We start from the raw sequence: 19692 nt of genomic DNA, 5'->3' as shown, positions 1-19692 counted from the left end.
AGTATCCAGCCCTGTGTGATGACATTGAGTCATGGATGGGATGGAGCTTCAGGAATAGCCATGGCCTCATTAAAAAGACCCATGAGCTGTTTTCCCTTTCTTATGCAATACCAGGATGTAAGAAGTTGCTTCTCTGTCTCTCTAATAAATTCACACCCTACCAAACGACTTGCCATGGAGTTCCTTAGGGGCTGTGGACAACTGCCTGCTGACTTGCTCCTGACTTCCTGTTTTTGTACCTCTTCTGAATTTCCTGCCCTCTCCTCACCCACAGGGCATCCTTCACCAAGTAGAGTGTTGTTTCGGCTCACACAAAGAGCATGACCTTCTACTGAAGTGATTCTCCAAACAGCCTCCCTTAGTATTTGCTCACACAACCTCCATGCATTTTTTTAGTGTCCTTCCTGGTCCATCCTATCCTCCACTCACTGCTCTAGTCCGTGTCCCTTTCTCTGAAGCCACCCACTCAGTATTAGCACTTGCTCTTTGTTCTAACTAGAATGTTCTATGCCTCTAATTTCTTGCAAGGCCATCTCTACCCTTCCTTAGAACTGAGCCCTCCACTACTTCCCACTTTTTATTGTACAATATTGATTTCATAGCAGTGGGCACCATCTAAAATTATTTTTGCATGAATGGTTCAAAATGTTATCACTCTCTTACTGCATAATAAACTTTCTTGCTTTTTCATGTTCTCTGTATTGCTCAGGAGAGTGATTGATACAAACTAGGAACCTGGTGAATATTTGCTGAATACAGATGAGTACACAATTCCCCAAGACATAAGGAGCTAATGCTAAGATCCGAAGTGAAGGTGCCCCACTGGAGCTTATGCATTGGAAGCTTGGTCCTCAGTGTAACAGTGCTGGGGGTGGTGTGAAGTCTCTTGACATCTGGGACTTTGTGGGAAATAACAAGCTCATTTAGGGCATTGCACTTGGAAGTGATTTATGTAGTTTTCTTGAGACTCCAGTGGGACCTCAAAAAAGAAATTTCTGCAAGAACAAACCCAAGTTACTCTCTCACTTGTCTGTCCATGTGATCTCTTCCTCTGCTCTTGTCAGCAACACAAAAGTTGAATTTTTTGGCTCACAAAGGGGAAGCTATATAAACCTCATTTCTTTGTAAAATACTGAACTTTAGGTATTTTGTTATAGCAATAGGAAGCTAAAACAAGATGGAATAATTTCTATTGTTAGATTGCTCTCTGATTTATTTTCTCTTAGATACATTGTTTACCCTTCCTGGCATTATTCCACATCTTAGGAGGCTTTCACTATGACTTCACCTATGGAATCCTTTCTGGCTCATTTATGGTAGGGTTGGATCAACATGGAACATTGGGAAGAACCTCAAGAATTGGAGAGACTATGTTGACAGATATTTCTGTCTTGCCCAGTCCCACAGTTGTTCAGTTCCAAAGAAACACACAGAGGTCTACATTAATTATAAACTGACTGGCCTATTAGCTCAGGCTTCTTATTAATCATTCTTACAAATTAAACTAGCCCATAATTCTTGTCTGTGTTAGCCATGTGTCTTGATACCTTTCTCAGTGAAGCATTCTCATCTTGCTTCCTCTGCATCTGGGTGACAGCTGCAGACGGTGTCTTTCCTCTTCCCAGAGTTCTCCTGTTCTCGTCATCCTGCCTCTACTTCCTGCCTGGTCACCCCACCTATACTTCCTGCCTGTCTAGTGGCCAATCAGCATTTTATTAAAATACAAATAACAATCTTTACAGGGCACCAGATCATTGTCCCACAGCACTTCCCCACCTCATTTTTTTTTCAAAATAAGAACTCTGTATTTAATCTCCTTTATTTAGATTTTTTCAGACCATTATCCATAACAACTTGTAACCAACATTCTAAACAGAGAAAAACATTCATAATCCACTTTTTGGAAATGCAGGCATAGTTTTTCAGGCTACTTTCTGCTGATTGGGGGTGCTGATAATCTTATGGGGACCTAAAGAAAATTTAGAATTATGATCAAGTTCTGATTGGAGTATTCTGTGATGCTTGAGCATCCCAGCCAGCAGTCTTGAAACTGTTCTGTATGTAGAACTCAGACATCTGAGCCATCCACTCCTATCAGAGATTTCTCAGGGGTTCTTCTTTGATCAAACCTGATTTTTCTAAATCCAGAATGAATCCACAGCCTCTCATTTCCTGTGGAAACAAAAGCAAAACCTCTTCTCCAAGGTAGCATATCTTTTGACTTAAATTTTGAAGACAAGGCATTTTCAAAATGTATATATTGGATTAATCCAGCAGCATTTATAATCAAACATCTTTAGCAGCTGTTGTTCCTTCCTCAGCATTCAAACAATTCGTAGACAACATAATCACATACAGTATCCAGACTCTTGTGTATTTTCTAACTTTATGTGGCTTTATTTTTTTTCTTTTTCTTTTTAACTTTTGGTTTTTTGAGACAGGTTCTCTGTGTATCTTTGGCTGTCCTTGAACTCACAGAGATCTGCCTGCCTCTGCCTCCCAAGGTTGGGATTAAAGGTGTATGCCACCACACCCAACTACTCTTTTTCTTTCTTTTTTTATTTTAAGGACTTTATCTTTTTTCTTTTCTCCCCCAAGCTTATATATATTTTTAAACACACTCTTAACTATTTAGGGTTTTTTTTTGTCTAAATCTATCTATACTGTATATCTCTCTTTTTCTGACCACATGAATGTGGCTAGTATTAAAGATGTGTCTTTAACAGCTGGATCCAGCACATTTCTTAGCTTTCTGGGAGTCTAGCCTCAAGGCAGAGGTACTGGCCAGAGCCAAGTCTATTGCTACAACTCTATGACATTTCAAGGTCCCTGTCACCACCAAGAAGCATGGTGTCAGCTATTCATAAACACCATTTAAGTGTTTGGTGGCAGAACCTCTTAAAAGAGCTGCAAGGTTTTTGCAGCTAAAGCTAAGTCAGGAACTTTAAATGAGACATCCTTGCCTCTAGCAAACAGAGCTCATCTGAGAAAATGCTGCTATTAAGAAGCTGTGCTTATCTAGGAACATGAATTATAAGCTCAATGTCCTTTATTTATGGCTAGAAACCAAATATGAGTGAGTACATCCCATGTTCCTCTTTTTGGGTCTGGCTTACCTCACTCAGGATAGTGTTTTCTATTTCCATCCATTTGTATGCAAAATTCAAGAAGTCCTTGTTTTTTACTGCTGAGTAATACTCTAATATGTATATATTCCATACTTTCTTCATCCATTCTTCCGTTGAAGGGCATCTAGGTTGTTTCCAGGTTCTGGCTATTACAAACAATGCTGCCATTCGAGCAGATGAGGGAGGGGGACTTGATCGGGGGAGGGGGAGGGAAATGGGAAGCGGTTGTGGGGACGAGGCAGAAATCCTTAATAAATAAATAAATTTAAAAATAAAATAAAATAAAATTTAAAAAAAAAAGAAGCTGTGCTTAACTCTGTTCTTTTGTGTCTAGAATTACTTCCCAAACTCCCTCAGGTTTTAAGTGAATTTAGTTGTCCACATTGGGCATCATTTTGTAGACCAGGTTATCCTTTAACTCACAGAGATTTGCCTGTCTCTGTCTCCAAAGTATTGTGTCCCTACTACAAGGCTAGAGTGTTGACTCCTTTATTTTCTGTTCATTTTAGAGTCATATTGTCAGGAACTGAATTGCCTTGAAAAGATCCTCCCACCTTTTCCACTCATCTACAATGCAACCCCAACAGAGCTATAATAATGTTCTTTCTACCATCAGTCCTTCCATTTCCTGGGTGGAAGTTCCTCATGTTGCCAGGGCCTGGAGCTCTAACATCTCTCTTATATTTCTAACTTTTGTCTGACCTGTTATCTATGTCTCTATTTACTTATGTGTATGAGTGTTTTGACTACATGTATGTCTGTGAGCCATGCACATGCAGGGCCTACAGAAATCAGATATGGCAGGACTGGGGTTACATGTTGACAGAAGTTTCTATTCTTCCTGGGCCTACAGCCATTTGTCCAAAAGAAATACACAGAGGTTTACATTAATTATAAACTGGTTGGCCTATTAGCTCAGGTTTCTTATTAACTCTTAACAGTCTACATTAACCCATAATTCTTGTCTGTGTTAGCCATATGGCTTTGAACCTTTAATCAGAGAGGCATTCTCATCTTGCTTCTTCTGTGTCTGGTGACAACTGTGGACTGAGCCTTTTCTCTTCCCAGAATTCTCCTGTTCTCATTGCCCGCCTCTATTTCCTGCCTGGTCATCCTACCTATACATCCTGCCTGGCTACTGGCCAATCAGTGTTTTATTAAAGCAATACAGGTGACAAATCTTTACAGAATAGAAGACCATTGTTCCACAGCAATTACAGATGGTTGTGAGCTACCACATGGGAGATGGCAATGGAACTTTGGTCCTCTGAAAAAGCAACCAGTGTTCTCACCGGTCGCGCCATCTCCCCAGCACCGTATTTGTGTCTCTTCTTCAGAACCATTTGGAATATTCTGGATGCCTTCTGCTTACCCTTTAAGATTCCCTCAGTATTTTGTGCCACGGAAAGCTGAACTATGTAAACTTGCCCAGTGGAGTCCCCTAGCCAGGGGCTTTCAACAGGAGTCAGTTAAACTGAAATACTAGCATGAAACCAAAAGGGGCAAAGGGGAGGTCAAGGTGTTTACCTCCCTCTCACTGCTAAGTTGTCTCAAACATGTCTTTCCTCTCAATTTTTATAACTTCTATCAGGAATTTCATCCATACACTCAGACTGTGTTCTTAACCCTCATCTATTCAAGCAGGGAAGTGTTGAAAGATGCTTGCTTCTGGGCATTGCTCCACCACTTGTTATTTTTCTTAAAACTTGTGCACATTTTTGACATGGTCTCTTAATTAAACTCTCTCCAAATTACACAGTTTGATGGCGACATAGCTACCTGCTAGGATCCTGGCTGATGAGAGATGTGAAATTCTGCCACCATCAAATCAGGCAATGCCTCTCCTCTTAGCTATCAATGGATGTGAGTTCATCTTAATGCAAAGGACTATGGTTGTTACTTGGATTCTTTTCTCTCTTACAGGGCAGCAGTGACTTGGGCAATCTCAGACAATCCCCGTCTGTGGGAAACATGGACAGAAGAGGCCACTCGGCTTCCCACATTATTCTCCTATAGCTGCTTCAATCCTTCAGCATCCTCCCATCTCCCTGTGTCACACAGCCCTTCAGCATCCTCCCATCTCTGTATCACACAGCCCTTCAGCATCCTCCCATCTCCCTGTATCACACAGTCCTTCAGCATTCTCCCATCTCCCTGTGTCACACAGCCCTTCAGCATGCTCCCATATCTCTGTGTCACAGAGCGCTTCAGCATTCTCCCATCTCCCTGTGTCACAGAGCCCTTCAGCATCCTCCCATCTCCCTGTATCACACAGCCCTTCAGCATGCTCCCATCTCTCTGTGTCACAGAGCCCTTCAGCATCCTCCCATCTCCCTGTGCCATACTGCACCACATTCTCCTCTTTTCTCCGCCCTACTTTGCTACAGGGATAGCTTCTATAGGCCATGAGTGATCATCTAATATTTTTTATTAAAGAAAGATTTTCTTTCATACAACATATTATGATTATGGTTTCTCTTCTCCCAATTCCTCCTAATTCCTCCACACTTCCCTGCCAACCAAACTCCACACCTTTTTATTCATTGGAAAATAAACAGGCATCTAAATAAAAACTAATAATGATAACAAAGTAAAAACAAACAGACCAGAATAGGAAAAAAACAAGCAAATGGGAAGGGGAGTAAAAAAAAAAAAAAAAAAAAAAAAAAAAAAAAAAAAAAAAAAACACACACAAGAAAATTTACAGACACTTAGACCCACACATTTGTACAAACAGAAAAACCCATAGAAACAAAAGCAGAAACCATTGTATACGAAAAAAATTTTTTAATTAAATTGAAAAAAAATCTGCAAAAGAAATTGTACTGACAAAGCATTTGAAGACAAAACCCTCAAAAAATACCATTGAGTTCGTTTTATGTTGTCATGGGGCCTGCCCTTAAGTGTTGTTTGTATACCCACTGAGAATGGCTGGAGAAAGCTAACTTTTCCTTGGTGGGTAGTTGTCAATTGGAGATAGACTCTGGGTTACAGACAGGGAATTGTGTCTACGTGGTCTCTCAGAGCTGGGGGAACCCCATCAGGGCTTCACCCCTTAGTCCTCATGCATACTCCCATTGTCTTTATGAGTTCAAGTCTGTCAGTCCTGTTGTCTACAGGAGGCCTTGTTTCCTTGACATCATCCATCCATGCAGGCTCTTCCAATCTTTCTGCCCCAGCTTTCTCAGAGTTCCCTAAGCCTTGAAGGGAGGGATTTGATAAGAGACAGCCCATTTAGGATTGAGAGTTTCAAGGTCTCCCACTCTTCACTTGATTCACTCTTAGTCTTGCTTTTGACTCAGATGCTTCTCAATCTCTTAGTCTAAAGCTGTTCCATACATTCGTTAATCCAAAAATGAGCACCTGAAATCATGAGATGATTCGAGTGATGTGTACCTGGCTAGGTGCTGACTCTCTCCTGCTGTGAATCTGTTGGCAGCCAACAGTCCAACATCGACTGCTGAATGAGAAGGTCCACACCTAGAAGAGCTAATCACAGCTACTGTAAGCAGGAATGGCTTCTCTCTTGTGCCATTTTTCTTCATACTGTATCTCCTCTACTGTAATGATGGGAGGAGGAGTTTTCTAGGGCCAGACTGAAATTGGGGGTTAAGAAGACGGCTTCCAGGTAAAATATTCTTTGAAAGTGTCCCCACTTCCTGGCAGGAAACACTGATGGCTTGCCACTTCCTGTGTTAGGCTACTGAGCAACATCCTCCCCTTCGGAGCAACCTAAATCATTTCTGATTGATGTTCACACGTCGAACTCAAGGGCTTAATTTAGACACTGACTCCGGAATTAAAGAGCATATGCCATGTGCGGATGTTTACAATGTACACCTTTTTCACACTGAATAAAAGAAAGAAAGAAAGAAAGAAAGAAAGAAAAGAAAACCAAAGTCACAGGCGCAGCAGACCCTCGTGGCTGAGCAGACACACGGTGAGGAAATGGACTCCAAGTACCTGTTCTAAACTCTTCCACGCCAAATTTGAAGGAGGTGTCCTTTCCTCCAGTTACCTTTAGGGGAAGTGCATCCTCTCCGTTAAGTTCTATTTTGCTTGTAAACTTGTAGAAAATTCTCACAGGGTACACTTCTATACTGTATCCCATACAATGGTTCCTGGGTTGTGATGTTGTTTGTCAAAGGAGCAGACAGGGTGGGGAATGTGCAGTATATTTGACAAGCCTAGTGGGGACCCAAATTCGAACGTTTCTGTCCTGCCATGCCTCACTTTGGACTTTCACAAGCACAGCTATCATATGAGTGCTAGAACGAAGCAACATTTCTAACTTTCCAGCCCAGATGGGGAGTGGAACAAGAAGTCAAAGCAGCACAAGTGAGCCTCTCCCAGTGATTTCTCATCGTCTCCTTGCTCAGTATGTGTCCAAGGGATGCTGGGAAGGTAATTTAGCAGAAGGCCTTGCAATCATTGCAGACCGAGCTTTCTGACCCATGTGGAAAATACAGTCTTACCTTTTGCCTCTTCCATACTGTGATGAATTTCAGTCTGTCCACAAAAGCAGTATGTTATGTACCAGACCCCCAAGAGTCGAATCTCACTGATGGTTGTGCCTTCAAAAGATTTGCATATTGTAGATGGAGTAGGATTGGGTGGATAATCAACCACAGCTTAAATCAAGATGGCCTATCATGTTTGACAAGTTATTTTCTCATGTATGCCCCACCAACTTTATTATGTTCATCTTTATTGTTATTATAAACTTACAATCTCTAAAAAGCATTTGAAAAAAGGAAAATAAATAATGGATAATAATTCAACTGTGCCAATGCACTGTAAATGTGTTTGAGGGTCTCTTGTTATTTTGCCAGAGATGTTTGTTCATGGTGTTTGCTGACTTTCATATTGCAGTTTTACAATTAGCATATGTTAGTCATTCTCCTGTTGTTATAGTTTATGACATGCATTATATATCTAGTAAAACCAATACATTGCATCATGTAGGATTACTGATAAGCAATGAAACCAAAATGGAAGCTGCCACTGGCTGCACACCTACTGTGTCAGGCACACTCTTAAGCACACTGGAGGGAATGTACCCTACTTAGTGTTTGCAGCATCTCATGAAAATCAGGGTCTCAGTATCACTCCATAGAACATCAAAGAAACCGAGGCACAGAAATGATAGATTAACCTTTATAAAAACCAACAGTTACTAAACAGTTTTTAAATAATAATATAGCCAGGTATGGTGGGACCTGCTTGTAATCCCAGCACTTAGCAGGTAGAAACAGTAGGATCAGGAGCTCAGGATCATCCATCTTCCGAGAGTAACTTCAAAGCCAACCTGAGCAACGTGATACCCTGTCTCAAAAATAAAAACAACTAAATAAAATAATAATAATGTCTATAGTAATAAAGAGTAATCTTGCTCATATAAAACTAATACAAAAATGCTCCCCCCAAAGCAGTATTCTGCTTCAAACCTTATTACAAAAAGAAAAAAAAAATCTTATCTGAAGCAGGATGACTCATATTTTGAGGATCAAAGTATGTCTCTAAAGTCACATATAAAGTGCATATTTGAAAACTCCGCTGTCACACTAATGAACTGTGTCTTCTTATCCAATCTGGCCCTTCTATTCTAATCAAATTACTGCTTTGCTGTGTAAAGAACCTTGAACATTTTAAAATTGTTTGACAGTTCTCTCAGTGTCAGCTTAATCATGCTATTTTCTGCTGTGGTTTGTGCTACTTATTAAAGTAATGATTATCTGTCTAGGAGTGTTAATAGCCGCACCATCTCCCTTTTGGACACAGCCTGGAGGGACTTGGCATAGGGAGGTCCCAATAATCCATCACACATTTTAGAAAAGGCAGAGATGGGATACGAAGAAAGTCAGTGTTGAGGTGTAACAGACAATTCTCCCGCACCACTTTCCCCTCTTTAAAAAAAAAAAAAAGGAAAATATCCACATTTGGGGGAATGTGGGCGTAGTATTCCAGGCTACTTCCAGCTGGTTGGGGGCACTGATAATCTTATGGGGACCTAAAAAAATTTAGAATTATGATAAAGTCCTGACTGAAGTATCCTGTGAGTCTTGATCATCTCAGGCAGCAGTCTTGAACCTGTTCTGGATGAAGAACTCAGACATATGGGCCATCTATTCCTGCCAGAGACTTTTCAGGTGGTCTTCCTTGATCAAACTGGATTTTTCTTAACTCTGAATAAATCCACAGCCTCTCATCTTCTGTGGAAACAAAAGCAAAATCTCTTCTCCAAAGTAACATACCTTTTGACTTCAATTCTGAAGCCAAGATATTTTCAAAATACCTATCTTGGATTAATTCTGCAGCATTTATAAGCAAATATCTTTTAGCAGCTATTGCTCCTTCCTCAGCATTCAAACAATTCAATGAGAGCATAATAGCATACAGTATCAGGAGTCTCCGTATATTTTCCATCTCTATGCAGCTTTATTTTAATCTCTATTTCTTTTATTTTTACTTCTAACTTTTGGCTTTTTGAGACAGGTTCTTTGTATATCTTTGTCCTGGAATTCCTTCTGTAAACCAGGCTATCCTTGAACTCACAGAGATCTGTCTGTCTCTGCCTCCCCAGTGTTGGGATTAAAGGTGTGTACCACCACAACCAACTACTCTGTTTCTTTTTTTCTTTTTGAGAACTTTAATCTTTAGCCTGTGTATATTTTTAACACACTGTAAACCATTTAGAGGTTTTCTTACTCTTTGAATCTCTCTTTACTGTATATCTCTCTTTTTCTGACCACATGGGTCTTTAATTTGCTAAGGAATATGGAGAAGTTTAAAACTCTATGGTGTTTTAAGGTCCTTGCCAAGAAGCAAGCTGCAATAGTGTGTCCATAAACAACAGTCAAAAGCTCCTATGGTGTTTTCTTGCCAGGAAGCAAGCTGCAACCAGATCGCCTGCTTGAAAGAGTCAGAGTTTTCCCTGGCAGGACAGCCCAGAAAGCCTGCATTTTAAAACAGCTCAGCTTTTTTTTTTCTGCTATGGCTGAAAACCGAAATGTTTTACTCTAGTCTTTACCAAGCTTTCTCAGGCTTTATGTGGATGCAGTTATCCATGTGGGTGCCATTCTGTAAAATGAGCCGGGGCCTGCTTGTTGTTGGGGTTTTTGTTTTGTCTGGTACCCCAGCTGTATAGCCCCAAAGAAAATTACACATAGGTCTCCATAAATTATAAGCTGATTGGCCCATTAGCTCTAGCCTCTCATTGGCTAACTCTCACATCTTGATTAACCCATTTTTCTGATCTATGTTAGCCATGTGGCTCAGTACCTTTTTTCAGTGGGGCAGATCACATCCTGCTGCTTCAGTGGCCTGGGCAGGAGTGAGAGGAATCAACTTCCTCCTTCCCAGAATTCTCCTATTCTCATTACATCATTTCTATTTCCTGTCTGGTTTTCCCACCTATACTTGGAGCCTGGCCAATCAGTGTTTATTTGAAACATGACTGACAGATTCTCCCCCACCATTGAGGGAATCTGGGGATGTTCTAATGCCATGGAGAGCGAGTTCTACAGTGATAACTGAGTGAGATCACCAGCAAATGAAGTAATACTTCAATGTTTTCTTGCAAAAGGGGGCCTGGTTGAGAAGACACTTCAAGTTGGGGGTGGTGGCACACACTTTTAATCCCAGCACTTGGGAGGCAGTGGCAGGCAGAATTTAATGACCTTGAAGCCAACTTGGTCTACAAAGTGAGTTCCAGGACAGTCAAGACTGTTACATAGAGAAACCCTGTCTCAAAAAAACAAATAATAAAAAAAGGACACCTCAATCCCCCATTAAAAACTATTAAAGCATTGCACACACGTGCACGCACGCAAACACACACACACACACACACACACACACACACATACACACTCATCCCTGTGGATGCCAAAAGAGCTTCTCAGGTTCCCTTGAGCTGGAGTTACAGGTGGTCATGAGTCACTGGTGTGGGGATGGGAACAGAACTTGCTTCCTCCTGAAAAGCAGCGTGTGCTTTTAACCTCTGAGCCACCTCACTCCAGTCCCTTATCTAGTTATTCTTATAGGCAATAGATTCAAATGATTTTTTTTAAAAAAACTCATTTCCTTCCAGTCACTGTTTATCTCATTCCCTACTCCCCACATGGGAAACCCCTGGATCTGACATTCTCCCTACCCAGTCCATCTCTTATACGAAATGTTGGTAAGCACCAGATGTTCTCTGAGCCCTTTAGTTTTACCCTTAGCAGTATTTTCTGGAGATGCTTCCCTACCAGAATTCATCATGCTTTGTCATTGTTCTTGAAGGTTTTTTTGTTTTGTACTGCTTTTTACAGCTACCTAATACTCCATTGTGTGCATGTACCATAATTTAATTAGCCACGCCTCTGCTGATAAAAACGTGTGTTGTCTCTGGTCTTTTGCTCTCATGAACAGTGCAATTTTGAATAACCTTGGGCACAAATGACTCTGTTGTGTGCAGATGTGTCAGCATGATGCATTCCCTGAAGTGAGATTGCTGGGTCAGAGAGCAAATACATTTGTTATTATTAAAAATAATGTCAAAATGCCCTTTGTGGAGGGTGTATCACTGAGTCTGCAACTAGCAATGAAGGTGTTCCTTCTGGCCTCTGAGGCAGAATTTTGTTGAACACTTTTATTTCTGTGACTCAAATAATGAAAGAAAAAAGAAAGGAAAAAAGAAGGAAGGAAGGAAGGAAGGAAGGAAAGAAAGAAAGAAAAAAGGTGATGGTAAATAAATACTATTATAATTAGCAGAGTTCACAGGCTGCCTGAATAATATAAGAGAATATTCTGGATTAAGTCTTTAAATTTTTTAAAGTGAAGTATGGTGTCTTTGCCGCGGTGTCCTCAGATCCCATGTCTCAACATAGCTACTAGAAGAGCAACTGTGTTAATGAGGGCTTCTGGGATTCATGAGGAGACACCAGGCAACAGTCCTTGCCCTTGAGGGGAGAAACCATCAGTCAGGAGTTAAACCTTGCTGCTCTGACAAGGAGCCAGGATCTTGCCACTGAGCTACACAGGGCTTAGTATCCCCACAAGCTGAGAGCATCAAGATGATGGGTAAGAAGAGAAGCCAATGCAATAGAAGAAGGAGTTTAGACGGTACCAGTCATCTAAGCAGTAAAAGCCATGCCGGGCAACGTCTTGGACTACAAATGTCAGGCTAGGAATATGAGAAGGAATGAAGTGTTTATGTTCTAGAGTCTACTTCTGTCCGAGTACACTGAGCTGTTCAAACCCACACATGTGATGCTAACTCTCTTTAAAATGGGGCAAGCCAATATGACTGTAAAAAAGAAATTGACACTTACCTACGTTTATTGATATTTTAGTGTAAGTGTCCAGGTGTGGAGGTCAGAGGACAATAAGGGGGGAGCAAGTTCTCTCTTTTTACCGTGCGGATCTCAGGGCTCCAGCCCAGGATCTGAGGCTTGACAACAAGCACCTCTACCCACTGAGACATTTTGGTAGCAAATATTTATACGTATTTTAATTAAAAGTACTGAAGAAATGGCTCAGTCAGTAAAATGGTTCCTACACCAGCCCAAGGACCCGAACTGGAATCAGCATGTGATAGCTTGGACCCGTAACCTCAGCAGTGGAATGATGAAGACCAGGGTATCCCGAGAGCTCATAGCCAGTTTAGCTCAACCAATGAGCTCCTAAAAGACACTGCTCAAAAACCAACATGGACAGTAACAGAGATTCTCAGCATCTAGTCCTGGCTTACACACACACACACATGGTTATGTTAGCATTCACCACAGGCATCTGTATATACACACTAAATACGCAAAACTCATTTGTGCATTGCATGTGTGGGAGGGTGCAATTGCCTGAGACTAGGCATGTGGGGGTCATAGCATGGCTTCATAATTTGTATGCATCACTTCTTTTCTTGAGATAGGTGCTCTTCACAAACCTGAAGCTTGCCACTTCAGCTATGCCTGCTGAGCAGTAAACCCCTTGGATCCTCCTGTCTGTCCCCCAGTGGTTGGCTTACCGGCAAATATCACCACATCCAGGTTTTACATGGTTTCTGACCCTGATGCTGTGCCATGGACACTTTGCCCATTGAGCCATCTCCTTGGCTCTTTCAAAACATCTTTGTGAAAACACTACCACTGGAAATGAATAAAACTTATATTATTATTTAATAGGACAGAATTTTTAATTAAACTTATATTCCAGGATAGTCTACTTAAAATTATGTTAGATTTCTGGCATTGGTATCTATTAGATAATTATTCCCTGGTTGCTAAATATTTAACTAAAACATATGTGGAACACATTTCTGAAACACTGAGTTCAATATATACTATAAATCTTCTTTATCTGAAGTCTTATTGTTTTGGCAACAATCTGTGGGGGGTTGGAGAGATGGCTCATCAGTTAAAAATACTGATTGTTCTTCCAGAGAACCCAGGTTCTATCCCCAGCACCCAAATGGCATCTCACAATCATCTGTAATTCCAATTCCAGATGATTCAGCCTCCTCTTTTGGCCTAGATGGGTCCCAGGCATATATGTAATATACAGACATACAAAAACCCACATACATAAAATAAATTAAAATTAAGAAATATATAGAGAATAATATTGGAGAGACTACCCAATTAAATATGTTACCTTCCACACTCAGAAATTTTATTTTGGGGTATATATATATATGATAATTTCTCAACAGTGAACATTAAGTAGCTTTGACAAACATTTTGTAAGTTCAAGGAAAGTGTTTTGTGGGGAAACAGTGCAGAGATGAGACTGTCATTGTCAAAGGTTCAGCTGAAGGAACTGCCACTCCTCGTGGATGTGGCTCAGTCAAACAGAGGTTATTTTAACCTGCCAGGTGGCTCTTCCTACAGCAGCAATATGTCTGAACGTATCTTGTAGAAGCACTCTTTCCTATTTTACATTTTCTATTTGAGCCAATATAGGGGAAATGGCAGAACTTGAAGGCGGAAAGTCTTTCGGGACTGTCTCCTTGGTGTGTCAACGCTCCTTTTCCAACTGCTTGTTACGTGCCTCCCATGATTCCAACAGACGCCGTCCGTCCTAGCTCCATTTTCGACTGTATTATAATGGTTATTTTCACAGGGCGCTGTTTTGGTATCTTCTCTACTCGTCTCTGTGCGATCCATTTGAGATTAATCGGTTCCTCAAACGCCACTTTCACTATGTGACTTCTCGGCTGAGAAACCATCAGGATCATCTTGTATTTATTCTCATGATTTTCAAGTTTTAACAGTGGAATGTTGCCCCCAATGGAAAACTTTTGTGGAATCCCTGTGTATTAAATCAACGAAGTATTTATTTTTTTATTTTTATTACATTTTAATTAATTTATTTACTGTGTGTGTGTGTGTGTGTGTGTGTGTGTGTGTGTGTGTGATGGGGCATGTGTGCAGGTCAGAATATAACATGTGGGGGACTCTTTCTCCCCTTCCGCCATGTGGGCTACAGGGCTCCAACTCAGGGTGTTAGCCTTGGCAGCAAATGCCTTTACTGTCTCTTCTATCTGTATTTTTTTTACATCTTCTGATGGAGCCAAACAATGAAAACCACGAGGCTATTTTGACACACACAAAATGGAGTATAACTGATAGTGAAAGTCTTCAGATTTCAATATCGTTCTGTCTTGTATTCGGATGACAGGATTTGATTTGTAAAAACAAGTGAAAGCTGTCAATAGGTTTCTTTGTAGTGGCCAAGTTGGTCATCAAGAGCATCAAGATGACTGGAAGTTTCCTCAAGGTTTTCCACGGCACTGGTGTTTCAGGTGGAAACCATCAGACTGGATGTGTGGACATGTAGTCTGGGTGATTGTTTCCTTTAAGGCCTAAAATTTGGAAGATATATATTTAAGAATCAGGTTTGTTCAAGCTCAGTTCCTCCAAATCCTGGGTTCAAAGTGTGTTGTGTGTTCGGCAAAAGGGGCTTACAATCAGATTCTGGGCAGCAAAGAAGGACCACAGCAATAACCTATATTGTTTTGGCTGTCTTTTTTCCTAAAAACTTTCCTTCGTAAAAGGATTTTCACAAAATCAAAGTTTATAGGTTCTTTTATAGCTTTGAAGTGGATGTTCTGTATGTGATAAAAATGAAAATAAAGTGGATATTTTTTCCAGCTTAAACCTGTGCATGCTCTCAAGCATATATAGTGTATACATGTGTATATATAATACACACATTATGTATGATATATAACATACATATATGGTTTATATCATGCATACATTATATACATATACAATATATTCACAAAACTTTTTTTTCCAGAAGAACCAGTCTTGTCTACCCTTGGGAGAAAGTGTTTCCTGTTTGCTGACCTCTGTAAACACTATAGGTCATTGGTTTTCTGCCCTCCTCTCCCTGTTTCCTGTGATTCTGTACAGTTCTCATTGGGGATCTTTCCCTGAAACGTTTAAGACAGGCATGCCAGGACAGCTGGCCTTCGGCTCCTCGGCCCCTAATAACCGTGTTCCCGAGTACACATTAGGCTAAGGGATGATATACACCGAGTTGTCCCTTTACCCTGAGAGCTTTGTGTGGTGTCCTTGACCATTTTGCCGGTTGTTGCCAGAATCCAGGCTGCGCACTGGACTCTGAGCTTGAGGAATCTCGTCTGGAGATTTCCCCCATTCCCACAAATAGCAAGGGTGTTTTTCACATTGCATTTATCTTTTGAAACACTTTACATCTTCTTGCTCTCATGCTCTGAGTTTCTCAGCATTTTAACATTTTCTTTGTGATTTTTGGTAATCATTGTTGGACAATGCTATGAAGCCAAGCACAGATTCAGCAAACACGCCATAGCCCACAAGCCCAACAGTCCAGGATGAGCAGACTGCACTGCTGGAAGCAACACCTACCGGTGCTGGCAGGGTGCTCAGTAGGCTTTGGAGAGCTGCCTGGTAGGGCAGGGTGCATGTTACAAGCATATTCAAAGACCCCCGGAGTTGGGAGACTCTCACTCAAGTCTCCCAAGAACTCACGAGAGTAATCACATGAGGTTTATTGACAGGAACCAGCTCGCTAGAGCAAGACTCATATCCTATGCAGGGGTAGAGGAGTTCGACCCCGAATAGCTGGGAGAAGGGGTATTTAAGGGAAGAAACCACAACTCAAAGGGGGTAGGGAAGGCGTCACTGGAAGATTCCGAAAATACCAGTGATAATCACAAGGGGGTAACTCCTCGTTTCTCAAGATTATAATCTACTTTGTGGTCAGCCAGTTCCTGGAACATAGTCACTGAACCGGCTAACCTAGATTTTTGGCTCTACTCTTCCTGCTAGGATGTTTGGATTTATCCTGGTCTTTCAATATCAACTGAAGCTCCCTAGCGTTTCTGCAGAAAAGTACACCTGGATAAAAGTGATTGAAGTCTAGCACTAGCAAAAGATAACTACATTTTAAAGCAAAGATTAAGAAACTTAGTCTTTGAAAGAAAACGCGCCGTAGCAATAGTTCAAATTTTGTAACTTACACGATGTCAGTAGTGACCAATCACTCAGAGATAATACAAACTGATAGATTTGACTATGTTCCAATAAAACTTTATAAATCCAGGTAGTGGACTGTATGTGGCACAGAGACTGCCATTTTCTCTGCCCTGTATTACAGTGTAAACAATCCTTGTTGATATTACCCCTGTACCTCAATATATTATCATTACATTCTCAGATGTCCAAGTTTCATTTCTGGTTTTGTGCAAAGCAAAACAAAACAAAAGAACCCTGACAAAAGTAGCTTAAGGGAGAACGGTTTTTCTTTAGTTCACGGTTCCAGTTCATAGGTCACTGTTGCAGGGAAGTAGAAAAAGGAGCAGCGGGGACACATGAAACACCCGCGGCCAAGAGCAGAGAGAAAGAAATGTACACGTGCTTTTACTCAGCTCACTCTTCACTCTTAGTCCGGCCCAACCTCGGGAATGGCGCTACCCACAGTGGGCTAGGTCTTCCCGCATCAGTTAGTGCAATCAAGACTACCCCCTTCTTCCTCCCCTGTCCCCCCCCCCTTCTCTCCTCAGACACGCTCTGACTCCTCCCCAGACACTAGATCCAGTTAGTTGAGGAACAATTAAAACCAACCGTCACAACAAAGTCATCATTATAATCAGATAGCTACAGTTCTTCTCTACTTACCCTTGAGAGGTGGAGTCTAGATTTCTCCCACCTTGAAGAGAGGTAAATAGAATGCTGCGCACGTGTTCTTCTGAGCCCTGCAAAGCTTGATTTTAAAAGTACATAGCTCGCTCCTGAGCGTCTTCCGTTGTTGATGTTCTGTTGCTGCTCTAGAGAGGGTGGGGCCTGGAAGGACTGAACCAACCAATGAGGAGGACTAAAACCTCATTCAGTAGCCAACTTTATTCAGAGATTAAGCCAATTTATACTCTGAGGGTTAAAAGGAGTCGCATAAACAAAGTACAATCACAAGGGCACGCCACACATGGTAAAAAAAAAATGTTTTTCCATAAAGGCATATAAATAAGTTATATCCAGTTGCAGTGAATAACTGGAAGTAAACTCGCTCTTATCCGCTCCACCTGAGAGGAGCATGAAAGCACAATCTAAGGACAATGTCACGGTTTTTTGGAGAAACTGAGGTCACAAGACTTGGTTTCTTTGAGTTTTCTCACAGGCACTCAGAAATCTCCTCACACGACTCCGTTCTTGGACCATGTTCCGACAATGTACCAGTGTGTTCCAAATCTGACAACCCTGTGGTTTCTAGTACTAAAGATGTTGATACCAAGGCCCTGAAGGAAGAGATGCCATGTGGTTGGGGGTTGGGTGAGGAAAGCATTTGAGTACTAAAGATGAAAACGAGGAAGCCATCTTTCAGTGGGACTTCAGTGTGCGCCTAGCTAGCACATGCCCAGATAACACAGACAAGTCATTCCTACCACACTCTGCCTTAATCGAAATTGGCCCAGATGCTGTTTGTATTATTTTAAGCTATTTTGAGGGGTTGCCAACTAGTCCAAGGATTCAGAGTTTATCTACTAGGAGACAGACCATGAGAGCAGCAGCATGCTGCCCGCTGGCTGCAGGTAAGGTAGTATCTGGATTCAATGTCCTCAGATTTTCCAGAGATGACAGTGAGACCCCATCAGGAAAAGGGGTAGGGGCCCCAGAAAGTCAGAGGGGCAGGGTCAGCAGGCTACCATGTTAGTGATAGGGCCCAGCAGTGGTGTGTGTCTGTGACCTGAGAAAGACAGTATCAGTGTGGTGACACTTAGAACCCCAGGTTTTGTCTTATACATGCCTCCCATATACTGGAAGTACTTTTTGGTGTATGCAAAGTAGTAAGTCTCCGAATAAAAACGTGCTTATTTGGGCTATATATTTTTACAATTAAATGTGCAATGAAAGGAGAGGAGAGCTACTACATGGGGAGTGGGGTACAAGGGAGCAGCATGTGGGGGATGAAGTGTACAAGGAATGATGATTATACATGCATGCGCAGAAATGTCCTAATGAAACCTATGATTTTATAACCTAAAAGCATCTTCATTAACAAGTTAAATAAAGTAGGATACTGCCCCCCATAAAATAATTAGATGTGTAAAAATTTGAGTTTAGTGTTGACAGTTTTTGAGCTAACAGTCAAGCTACCGTGAAGAAATAAACAACAGAAGGGTCAATATGTAAAGGCCATCTTTAGCTCAATTCTGCGACAGCTGGCTTATTATGCAGCGCGAGATAAGGAGAACAAGCGTCCAACTATGTTATATTGCAGTATTTTCAGGTACCTGCATTCTGTTTGCCAGATCAAATCCCACATGTCTTCAGAATGTAGCAGATGCTTTCAGCATTCTGTATTCGGCACAGGTCTTGAGGCAGCACTTTGTGGATCGCTGCCATATAATAAACCTTCCTCTTGAATGATATCTGCAGGTGTCTCGAGGGTCAAAGAGCTCACTACCCTCCGTTGGGTAGATCATATTCTTGAGAATCTCATTCCTGACAGCTTTAGTTTGAGAAATATAATTAACACATCACTGATCGGGTAAGAAGTTTTTTTTTGTTGTTGTTGTTCGTTGTTTGTTTTCAATACTATTCGAAGTCCTGGCTGTTCTTCGAAAGCATCATGCCATATCTAACACTAGTTGGTGTGCTATCACTATTAGGGAATATGTTTGAAGCTGTTAAACTTGTCATTAAATAGACTCCTGCCACATTTGATCAATGCAAATTAAACAAATGATATCCCGAGTTATCTGTTGAACTTCACGGAGGATTCTTAGGTGCCTCAGGGGCCAGCATTAAGAATGGAATACAAGGCCTTTCTCCAATGGAATTGCTATATAGAAAGAAATAAAGCTAGTGTATATATATGTGTGTGTGTGTATATATGTATGTATGCATGTATATAAATACATATATATATATATATATATATACAAGAAGAAGGTAATGAAAAATAAAGTAAATACAAACTAGAAGAAGATAGGAGGGGAGCTGGCAGATAGCAAAATCAGAGCTCATTACATAAAGCAAAAAAAAAAAATCTCAAACTCAAAGTGATTTTTATGACGGATTTTACAAGTCGCTTT

The sequence above is a fragment of the Microtus oregoni genome, unplaced genomic scaffold, assembly GCF_018167655.1.
Source record: "Microtus oregoni isolate MIOR12 unplaced genomic scaffold, Mior012 000006F_ref0000085, whole genome shotgun sequence".
Classification (NCBI taxonomy): domain Eukaryota; kingdom Metazoa; phylum Chordata; class Mammalia; order Rodentia; family Cricetidae; genus Microtus; species Microtus oregoni.
This window is presented reverse-complemented; position numbering follows the sequence as displayed.